At 47.3% G+C, this 11,654-nt stretch overlaps 1 long non-coding RNA gene across 1 annotated transcript; it reads left to right on the forward strand.

Moving 5' to 3' along the window:
• The first annotated feature begins 7,533 nt into the window (after positions 1-7,533).
• Positions 7,534-11,093, forward strand: LOC107133109 (uncharacterized). Its single transcript, XR_009490461.1, has 3 exons — positions 7,534-8,216; positions 9,398-9,498; positions 11,003-11,093. It is a non-coding gene; the product is annotated as an uncharacterized lncRNA (long non-coding RNA).
• Positions 11,094-11,654: the final 561 nt, after the last annotated feature.

The raw sequence follows: 11,654 nt of genomic DNA on the forward strand, positions 1-11,654 counted from the left end.
TGATGCAGGGCTCTCCAAGGTGAATCCCCAAGAAGGACGTGAGATCACGTTCATTAGGATGTCCATGATTTTATTTTAATGGTCACAGATCATTCTACAAGTGAATGGCGTTTATGTTTATGGCAGTGATGTTTGTGCTTAAGACATGGATTTAAATGAAGGAAACGTGGGTTGGCTTCATCTCAAATGCCAAGTTAGCAGAATTACAGGCAGAAAACGGGTGTGGCCAGCATGGAGCAAGAAAACCTGAATGGCTGGGGCTTGGGAGCCTGAGTGCACAGGTTAAAGAGGAGGGCGGGGTGGAGAGCCACACTCTCATGTGCTTGGCTTCTGTTTCCCAACCCCCAGCCGGCCGTTTCTCGGAGGTGATGACAGGTGCCTCGCAGCACGCGTTATTCCATCAGGTCGCAATGTCTAAGTTGGAAGCCTCCCAGATCCCCTGCAGGTCTCGAAGGGAAGGAGACAACGAGGGCTCTGGAAAGAAGCCTCCAGGAGCAGCTTTTCCGCTCTGCCTCTTGTATCTCCATCTCGATCTGAAAGGCAGCCCCTGGTTGGCAGCAACAGGCTTCTGCGGAAGCCTCCGGATTCCAACGTTGAAGCTGTTTGTTATTTTCAACAATAATAATAATCCTCTAACACGTGTATTGTGGACCCAGTCTTCACTCCATTGCATCACTGGCTTTGAAATCCTCGTGTCTCGTGGAACGAGAAAGCTGGACAGGGGCCATAAGCCCTTCTTGGGAGATGAGGAAACAAGTCTCCCGGTTGCTGTGGGTCACGGAGCACGTAGATGGCAGCATGCACGTGGACTGGAACCTGGGCTCTTCACTCCAATTCCAGTCCCCTTTCTAAAGGCTGTTCCTTCTGGAAACTTCTAGTAACCCACAAGCAAGGAAGGGAAGGACCAGTGCCCCTGCCTTGCAGCCTGGTCAGCCAAAGGTCTCTGGCAGGCGTGGGGGCCTCCCTGCATGACAACACGACCCAGGGCATCAGAACAGCAAGGCTCAGCCAGCAGCATCCTTGCAAATTCCTGGCCGGACGCTCTGAGCCTTCGCCAGCACTTCCAGGTCTCCCTCGTCTTCCTTCTGTACTCGGGTCAAGGGAAGCAGGTTCCCCTGGGGCATCCGCTGACTTGCCCTTTCTCCCAGTCCCAGAGCCCTTGGACAGACTAGATTCAGAGGTCTCAAGGCCAGAGAGGAAACGTCCCCACACAAGGGTTTCAGAGTAGTGTGTGCGCGCTAAGTCGCTTCAGTCCTCTCTGACTCTTTGTGACTCTATGGACTGTAGCCCACCAGGCTCCTCTGTCCATGAGGATTCTCCAGGCAAGAACACTGGAGTGGGTTGCCATGTCCTCCTCCATGGGATCTTCCCGACTCAGTGATCGAACCTGCGTCTCTTATGTCTCCTGCATTGGTACACGGGCTCTTTACACTAGTGCCGCCTGGGAAGCCCAGAGTGGCAGAGGCTGCAATCCAGCGTGACCCGAGAAGCTTGTTCAAAGCGTGTGTACCCACCATGCTTCTCTCCAGGTATGTCACAGTTTCTGTTGAGCTGGGCAGCTCTCCAGCTAACTCCTACTTGCTTCACCAACAAACCCAGAGCCAAAGAAGGCACCTCATCTTACAGAGAGGGAAACTGAGTCCCAGAGAGGAGAAGTTTCTAGAAGTTATCAGAGGAAACTGGGGACTCTGTGACTCAGAACCAGGCATTCTCCTTTCTGAGCCTCAGTTGCCCCAGCAATGAAAAGCCATCTTTAAGTCCCTTCTCACTGACACTCGGCTTTTATGAGGTATAACTAAAGCTCAGCCTCCTAAAGCCAAACAGTCTCATGTGGAGGAGACAGTGCCCCCAGAGAAACAGTTCTTCAGAGTTCTTCTTTAGCACAACAAAGACCAAGCTCTTGCCCTTGCATCCCAAAGCTCAACTTAAGATCCTTCATTATTAAAAGAGGCTTAGAGGAGAGAGTGGAGAAGGCAATGGCACCCCACTCCAGTACTCTTGCCTGGAGAATCCCATGAACAGAGGAGCCTGGCGGGTTACATAGGGTCACAAAAAAATTGGACACAATTGAAGTGAGTTAGCACACACACACACATCCTCACAATCACCCCATGAGTTGAAGTTATTTGAATGTCTCTGCTACCCACTCCAGTGTTCTTGCCTGGAGAATCCCAGGGACCGGTGAGCCTGGTGGGCTGCTGTCCATGGGGTCACACAGAGTTGGACACGACTGAAGTGACTTAGCAGCAGCAGCAACCCAAAGAGGCTGCCAACACACCAAGGCTTTATGATCTGAACCCTGTTGGCTTTTGAAGCCTGCCTCTTCTATGTGTTTCTCAGGTTCTCCCTGAGCACCAGCTACATTTGCCAGATTCACCTAGCCCTCTCAGGCCTCTAAGCTTGGTGGTTCTTGCTTTAGCTCAGGAATGCCCTTCCCACTGTTTCATTTGTTAAAAGTCTGTTCATCCTTCAAACCCCAGCTCGAGGCCAGCCTTTCCTGAGGCTGCCAGTTTCTCAAGCTAGAATTAATCACTTCCTTTTCTTCTCTTCCATGGTACTCAAATGCTGAGATTTTGTTTTTCACTCGTAAGACAGGTATAATAATAATTCATACTTTACTGGCTGGCTGAGAAGGTCAAAGGAAACCATGTGTGGGAAAACTCTTAGAAAAATAAAACAGACTGTCAAAAAAAAGAAAAATATTAGAGACTATGTCAACATGAATTTGTATTGTGATAGTGCTTCCCTCTAGGACAGCATATTTCATTCCAGCTAATGTTATGGTTTGCTTTGTACTTTCCTCCCTTCTCTGTTATCAATTAGGGTATTTTTTGGTTGTGTAAAGAAATTCTGTCTACTGCAAGCACTCTCCCTAGTTAAAAAAAAATGCAAATGAGATTTACAGATTCCAGATAATTTACAGATTTATTTACAGATTATTTACAGATAATAATTTACAGATTTATTTACAGATTATTTACAGATTATTAGTTAAGAGGTGTGTTTGGCTACAAGTAACCAAACCTCTAAACCTAGTGGTTTAAAATGGTAAGGGGTTCTCTGCAAGAGGTCCAAAGGGGAGTTGGGGCCTGATGTCACTAAACAGTCTGTGCGGTGCTCCTAGCCTTTTCCTCAGGCTCATAATTTATCTGCTGCAGCTGCAACCATCATGTCCTTCCTTATCCCAGTAGGAAGAAGGAGAAAAGGGAGACACACCCCCAGCAGACAATACACTTGGATTTACTGGCTAAGCCACGTGATCCATCCCAAACTGGAAGGCAGCGTTGAGCTTTCCACCTTCTAGAATAGAGAAAGTGCAGCAGGGGTATGTGCGAGTGAATCGTCTATATTATCTGCCACAAGCAAGCTCTCAGAAAGAAGGAAAAGCTGAATAGCCAGATGTCAGAAACTGAGATACAGTTATCTTCAGGGTGTTACTAACCAGATCAGTCCTAGCCATTTGACATTCTTGAGTCCTGATTTATTTTCCCATAGCCTGGTTTTTCCAGTTGGAGGCAAATGCCTACCCCTTGGCTACAGGAGTGAAGGAGCCTCGATGAACAAGCCCCCCGGTGTGGCAAGCATGCAATGAGGGAAAGGGAGATCCCAAAAGGAAAATGAGAAAGTGAAGCAGATGAGAAACAAGAAAGTCCTTACAGTGCCCTTATTAGGATGTGATCTCCCTGGAAACAGAATTCCTGATTTTCTCTTCTATACATCTGTGGCTATACCTGGCAAAATGCTGCAGTCAACCAGTCCATGATTTTATTCTTCAGCCAGAAGCCAAAATTTGTTTTCCCCTCTTTGTTTTGATTCGTGTCATTGTCATTTGTATCCTCATGGAATGAATGGATCTTGAAGTCAGACAGATCAGGAATGAAATTCCAGCTTCACTACCCCTCTCTCTGTAGCTTTGGTCAAGATACTTTACTCTCTATGCCTCAGTTTTCCTATCTGCAAAATATGGAGATTGAAACCATGAGGTTGCTAAACAAATGAAATAATACAGTGCATGTAAAGCACTTTGCAAGTGCCTAGCACATAGTAGTCAGTCCAAAATCAATGGTCTATTATTATTTTTATGTGGGAATTTTAAGCAACAGGAGCACAATGAATAACTGCATGCCTGCTGAGTCATTTAAGTCATGTCTGCTCTTTGCCACCCTATAGGGTATAGCCCGCCAGGCTCCTCTGTCCACAGGATTCTCCAAGCAAGAATGCTGGAGTGCATTGCCTTGCCCTCCTCCTGGGGATCTTCCTAACCCGGGGATCGAACTTGCATCTCCTGCAGCTCCTACGTTGCAGGCAGATTCTTTACCGCTGAGCCACTGGGGAGGCCCAGTGAATAACTCCTTATATCCAATTCCCTAATAACTCCTGTTTGGAGTCCTACAGATTGTAGGTTTGATATTTGAGGAGAGAGTAAAGTTCTAATCTTTCTAGTTCATCCTAAAAATAGTTAGCTCTTCTCTGTGCATTCTGTCAGCTCAGCAAGTCCCATCTAGGGAACTGCGAGATTGTGTAAGGCAATCTTTCTAAACCAGGGTCAAATGTTCTTCTTTACCCGAGAGTAACTCACAGAAGATGCACAGGATGATAAAGAGTCTGTCCAGTAGTGGGGGTGTCGGGGAGGATATGTATGTAGGGGAGGGGGTCATCCCACCTAGGCTGGAGTCTGATATCTAGAGCCTCAAGGATGAAAGGTAACTGAATCCTAGAAAGAAGGAATATTTTTCTCATGTTTATTCATTCAGCTATTCAAGTCATCTGACAGACATTTACTGAAAGCTACCAGCTCAGAAACTGGTAAATGCAGAAGATGTAGAAGTAATTGTGTACCCACCCAGAGAGATATCATGGTCAAGCTATTTATTGAAATCTTTAAGCATTCAATAAAAATAACAGTAACAACAATAACAGTAATTAATATTTATGGAGCACTTATTAGGTGCTAAATAAAATAGTTCTAAAACTTTACTTGCATCATTCACTCAATTCTTATCTTAACCTCATGAGATAAGGACTTTCTCCTCATCTGCCAATGAAAACATTAAGGTCCCCAGAGATTCAATAACCTATCTGGGCTCTTCAGAAACTGTCTTATCTGGAAAGCTTTTAATTGTTGCCCTCAATGCGGGGAGCTTTTAATATATAGCAGTCACTGGTTGCCATAGAAACTGCAAGGGAACGTAGATCTAGTGCACTTCGTGGTTGGTAAACTAATGATGCCTGTCTGGACTTTCTCAAGTTCTCTGGGCTCAGGCCATTCCCTCCCCTGAGAAGGTCTTCCCACCACTGTCTCCATTTAGCTACACTCTACTCACCTTTCAAACCTCAATCCATTGCCACCTCTATCAAGAAAGTGTTCCAGAATGCCCCCACTGTACCACCTAGGTACGATCTCTCACACCCCTGTGTTTGTCCAACTCTAATGGCACTTTCCTTCTGCCAAAACTGACGGTCAACTGAGTATCTGGCTTATTTGTCTATTAAATGAGTTTTCCTCCAAAGCAGAGAGCTTGTTTAGTCAATTGTCTTATCTCCAGGGTCTGGCATTCATGCGTGGGTTAACGGGCACTAAATCCATATGCCCGGCTCATAGTAAGCCCACCCAGGTGTTGGCAACCTTTTACCCTTTGAATGTGGAAATGGACAGAATGAGACAACACTAGGAGACCACCTTGCCTCCCAGAGTTAGAGCATGAGAAAGAGCATCAGCAGATGCCACAAGCAAGAAACGCCAGCAGGTTGGACAACCAAGATTTTCTAAGATTTAACAGTTTGACTGCCCTCTAAATCAACTCAGCCCTCTCAAGCAAGCTGCTAGATTCCCCAGCTGCCACCCAGAGTAGATGAAAAGCAGAAGTCATATTATTATTTTGTGCAACTTTGGGGGAAAACCACAGCTTCTACTCCTTTGACTTCCACACCCTGTGCTGCATTTCCCTGCTCATCCAACTTTTTCCTTCTGCACAAGAAAATCCAAAGGTGCCTCGCTTTAAGAAGGTGGTGCCTCACTCCACCCATGCCCGAGCTTCACTTCCTCATCTGCAAAATGAAATAAGAGGACCCACCTCATCAGACAGAGTATGTACAGTGACTGGAATTGATTCCACATAGTCATTGTTGTTCAGTTGTTATGTCTGATTCTCTGCGACCCCATGGACTGCAGCACACCAGGCTTGTCTGTCCCACACTAGCTCCTGGAGTTTGCTCAAACTCGTGTCCGTTGAGTCAGTGATGCTATCTAACCACCTCATCTTCTGCCACCGCTTTCTCCTTTTGCCTTCAATCTTTCCCAGCATCAGGGTCTTTTCCAGTGAGTCGGCTCTTTGCATCAGGTGGCCAGAGTGTTGGAGCTTCAGCTTTAGCATCAGTCTTTCCAATGAATATTCAGAGTTGATTTCCTTTAGTATAGTCAGTGCTCAATAAATATTACCTATGATTACAACTGTGCTTCCTAGGTGGCTCAGTGGGTAAAGAATCTGCCTACAGTGCAGAAGACACCAGAGGCACAGATTCAATCCCTGGGTTGGGAAGATCCCCTTGAGGAGGGTATGGCAACTGACTTTGGTATTCTTGCCTGGATAATCCCGTGGACAGAGAAGCCTGGTGGCCTACAGTTCATAGGGTTGCAAAGAGTTGGACATGACTGAAGTGACTGAGCATGCAAGCATGATTACAATTATTTAGAATGTAAGACTCATATGTCATCTAACAATGTGAAGACCCAGGTATTAAACATCTCAGAATATTCTTCCAGCCCAGCCCCAAATTTCTGGGAAACAATAGAGTGTAATTAACTTGACAATACTAACAGAATAGAATTCCGGTCTAGATGGGGTGTGAGAAAGATACAACCGGCTCTTGGCGGTGTTTCACGTTGACTTTCAAACAACAGAGTAGAGAATGGAAGTGATCCAAGGCTCTGGGTTACTAGTGTGGCCTGTGGTGGACAGTGGCTGAGGATAAACTCAGTCCCACCACGTGCAAGCTATGTAACCTGAGGCAAGAAACCCAACCTCTCTGTGCCTGAGAATTAGAACAACACAGATGTTTTAGAATGCTTGTGAGAATGAAATGAGCAATGAAACAAACAGTGTCTGACTTCTAGCTGGTAAAGGTAGTCTTGATGATTCTCATCTTGAAGTGGTGTTGTCAATTTTTTATTTAGGTTTTTTTTTTTTTTTTAAAGATACATAGACTCACAGATTAAGAATTAAGGGGTACCTGAGAGACCATCCAGCACAATATATTTTTTCTGACAAGGAAACAGGACCCAGAAAGGGAAAGTCGTTTCCCCTAGGTCACATGGCAAGTGAGAGGGAAGGGGAAGAAGCAATCTTCCTTCCATGACACAGAAAAAAACCGGTATGCTTTCCCTGAGTGAGCAGGCTCCAGGCGAGGAAGTGAGTCTTTAGAGACGTGAGGACGGCATGTGTTCTAGGAGAGCAGAGGACAGCTGTTTGGGAAAACGATTCCAAAATCAAACGGTGTTCTGTTGGGTCGCTTCCTGACAGCAGCACAATGTGCTTGCCTGTGGGCAATAAAAAGAATAACTATGATTCAGTTTTCTTCACTCCAGGGCAGACTTTGAAGAATGTTTACAACCAACAGCTCACTTAATTTTCTCCTCCTATCCAGCTCACGTGGTAAGCATCATTATCCCTGTCTTTAACAGTATTTAGAGAAGTTAATGACAAGCAGGTAAGCAGCTCAGAAAGGATCCAGGCAGTGTTTCCTGACACGGAGCCCCTGACCTAGAGCCAGGTGCCCCACAGGCATGGGATGGTAAGCCTAATACTTGGATTTAACAGACTTTAATTTCTTAGAGCCACAAAATGATTCTCTCGTGATGTCCCTCCAATTCATGTCCCCAGTCCCACCTTCTCTGAGGAAGCTTCTCTGACCAGCCCAATCCACCAATCCTGGCATCTCCAAACATCTCCAGGGTTTGCCATCTACACTCTGGTGGACACCTGTCCACCACAGGCTGGTTGCAGAGGAGAAAGGCTCGACATCTTATCATCCAGATGATAACCGTGTCCCTATGCTCCCACGAGGTACCAAGCTCCAAGTCAGATGACATCCAGAGTCACAGCGGATGAAGACAAGTTACAGCCTCAGTTACAGGTTTTGGGAAGAACAGTCATGACATCACTTTCTGTGAGGATAATATATGCAAGCGATATAAATCCTCATAGCAACCCTTAAAGGTAGATTTTATTATCTGCATTTTAGGGATGGGGAAACTGAATCTCAGATAGAAAAAATAATTCCCCTAAGCTTACACAGCAGGCGGGGTGATAACGCTGTTGACTGTGAGAACAACAGCAATCACTACCTTGAAAAGACTTTGGGCAGCTTACAGAAACGAACTGGGTTCCAGTGGATACAGTGGGGGTGGCCGTGGGGGTGGGTTTTATTGTCTTTGTGATGGTCCCTTTCTGGTTCCCTGCTTCCTCTCTGCCTCCTGTGTTCACTGAACAGCCAGAAGAGGGGATGGGAGGGGAGAGGCTCAAGAGGGAAGGCATACGGATACGTACTTACTGCTGACTCGCATTGTTGTACAGCAGAAAGTAACACAACATTGTAAAGCAATTATCCTCCAACTTAAAAAAAAAAACCACACAGCCAGAGGCATCCTTCATTCTCCATCCCTTCCCTGTTCCTCCCCAGGCTTCCCATTGCCCTCAGCGCAGAATCCAGAGCCACCCCCAGTGGCCTCCGAGGCCTTACAGGATGCGTTCTGAGGCCTCCCAGACCTCACCCCCTCCTCCCCCACCCCTCATTCCCTGCATGCCCCCAGTCACTCTTCCTGAAATACACCCGGCTGCACGTTCCCTCCTCCACACATTCATCCCTAATGTCCTCTCTGCCTAGGGCACTCTTCCCGGTCTGGTCCGTCTGCAAGGACCCCCTCCCTCTCCTTGGTAACACCCTCCATGACCACTCTTTGTAAAATAGCTCCCATACCCCATTCCATCATCTTCCTAACCTCCTTATCCCACTTTACACCTAAACACCACCCAACCAATTAGGGCTGCCCATCTCCTTGTTTACTGTCTCTCTCCCATTAGAATATAAGCTCCCTGTGGGCAGGGGCATGGCTTGTCTCATTCATTCTGTGTCCTCATCGCTTTGACCAGGGCCAGGGGCACAGCAGGTGCTCTGTGCAGATCTATTGTATAAGAGAATGAACTATAGGACTCCTTTGGGTGTGGTGGGCAGAGGGAGGGAGAAGGCAGAAAGCAGTGGGCTGAGGACTGTGGGAGGGGAGGGGAGGCGAGGGCGGTTCTGCAGAAGGAACCGTGGGCCGCTGTCAGTCGTCAGTGGGTGCCCCTGGCAGGGCACAGCTGGGTTCAGTTTCTGATCTTCCCTCTTCTCCTCCACAAAGTGAAGAGCACCCTGAAACCACCCAGAGCTGAGCCCCACCCCAGAGCGGGGAAGGAGGACTAAAAGCCAAACCTAGAATCTTCCGAGGTGGAGCAAACTTCAGTGAGTCACTAGCCTGCTGATCCCCTGACTCTTTTATGCCCAAGGGATAAAATAATGATGGTGTCTGGGAGTTCATCTTAAGAAAAGGAAACTCCAGCTTAATAGAGTATTGATAATAACAGAAAAAAAAAAACCAGTAGGTGTACCCATCAAGTTCCCAGCAGAAAACGGAATTTACCCCAGATGGTGCAAATGGAGAACATTCGATAGAGGGATCTTTTACTGATTGGGGCTGGAGCTGAGGCTCCTGGGCCAGCAGAGTGTGAAGCCACGACACCCCCGAATGAGCCAAGGTAGGGATGGTGGTCCAGAAGGCTTCAAAGAGCATGATGGGAACCTCCGTGGTGGAGAAGCACAGCTGTCACGAAAGACACAAACCTCTCTCTCCTGCCCTCTGGTCTCTTGCCAGGGCCTCTGGAAGACAGGTGGGGAGGGAACTGGGGGACATTGTTGGCAGAGTTGGCCTCCGGGGCATGGAGCAGGGCAGAGAATGGATATGGTGACCCACAGAGAAGAACTGGCAAAGGTGACTGTTGAATAACCAGAGTTTTTCCACTGCTTGATGCAGAGCCCAGCACAGACTAGCCATGAATAAATACTTACCAGGCATCCTGCAGTCCCAACTCCCACTGCCCTACACACACATACACACACACACACACACACACACACACACACGCACACACTCCTATTGAACTCTTACTATGTGCCAAGCATGTCTTAAGTCCATGGTATCATTTACTCCCTATGGGGTAAGTTTGGGTGTCCCTTTATTTTTTTTCAGATATGGAAACGGAGGCTTAAAAAGGTTCATAATTTTTCCAAGGTGACTCAACTAGTGAGGTGCAGAGCCATGGTTCCACCCCGAATGAACCTAACTCAACAGGCCATGCCTTTAGCCACCAGTTCTCCATCCCAGAGCCTAGCACAGGGCCTGCTGGGTGATGGGAGGTTATTGTGGCCCAAAGAACTTCTACAGCCCAGCTCTGCACAGCGGGCTTCTCCAACTCAGGTTACTAGATGCAAAGTGGAACTGTTCTTGGCTGATCTGAAGTGGTCCTCACAAACCTGGAGGAATGCAGGCAGAGGAATGGAGCACAGGACCTCCAATGTCCCGGGTCACTAAAGTAACGAGGGAAGCACTCGCCTCCCTCCTCACTGCCTGCAGATGAATCATCAGTTACCCTCATCAATGCCAGCCCAAGCTGATCAGCTGGAAGTTCCAACTCCTGTGGCTAGCATTTGGTGGGAACTGGTGATAGGGGAGCAGAATGCTCGATTTATAGAAACCAGCCTACTCAAAACTCAAATAATGACCCCAGAAGAAGACTGCGTTGATGGTGCAACTCTTGTTTGCCTACCATTTGACTTCTAGCAGGAAGTATTTTTAAAGGGTATTTTTCTCCCTTGCTGACCAGTTCCTCATTGAGAAATTCTCTTTTGTGACACTTGGACATCTCAGAGTGATGAAGGGACTTTTTTTTTTTTTAATTGCCACTTCCAGGTTTGGATTCACTTCTTCATTCATCTGGAAGAACAGAAAGGATTTCCAAATGCTTACCAGACATCTCCTCTGAGCGCTGAAGACTGGCCTCATCCCTAGACCTTGACCGTCACCTCTGGGAACCACACGGCACAGGATGGGATGTCCCCACCTCCTCTTCCTCTCCTCCATCCCCAACTCACGCACTCAACACGTTTATCAGTCCCTTCCACGTCCCCCATTCGTTATGAAGCAATGTGATAAAATCTCCTCTTAGGTTTAGTAAGAAATAGCATGTAACCCAATGGCGAAACTGTAGTGGGCTTCAAGGCTGAATGGACCCAAGGTGATGCTGGAAACTTCCTTACTCCCTCCCCTTCTTGGGGGCTGAGAATAAGGGAACCATCACCCATTCTGGTGGCCCATGGACAGGGTCTGTGAGATCCCTTAACATGCATGCTTACTGCATCACCCAGGTCCCTCCATGCCTCATCCTCTCAATGACTATGAGATGTAAGTTCCGTTTACTCTGCTCACCTCATCTTATCTCCAGTTACTCAGACTCCATGTCAGGCAACCCTTGCGCCATGCCCTGTTGAGACTGTGCTGTTCCATCGCTCTACCTTTGCTCGTGTTCTTTCTTCTGCCTGGGATGCCTTTCTCCCTCAGTGTC

The sequence above is a fragment of the Bos taurus genome, chromosome 14 (genome assembly GCF_002263795.3).
Source record: "Bos taurus isolate L1 Dominette 01449 registration number 42190680 breed Hereford chromosome 14, ARS-UCD2.0, whole genome shotgun sequence".
In the NCBI taxonomy this organism is placed as follows: domain Eukaryota; kingdom Metazoa; phylum Chordata; class Mammalia; order Artiodactyla; family Bovidae; genus Bos; species Bos taurus.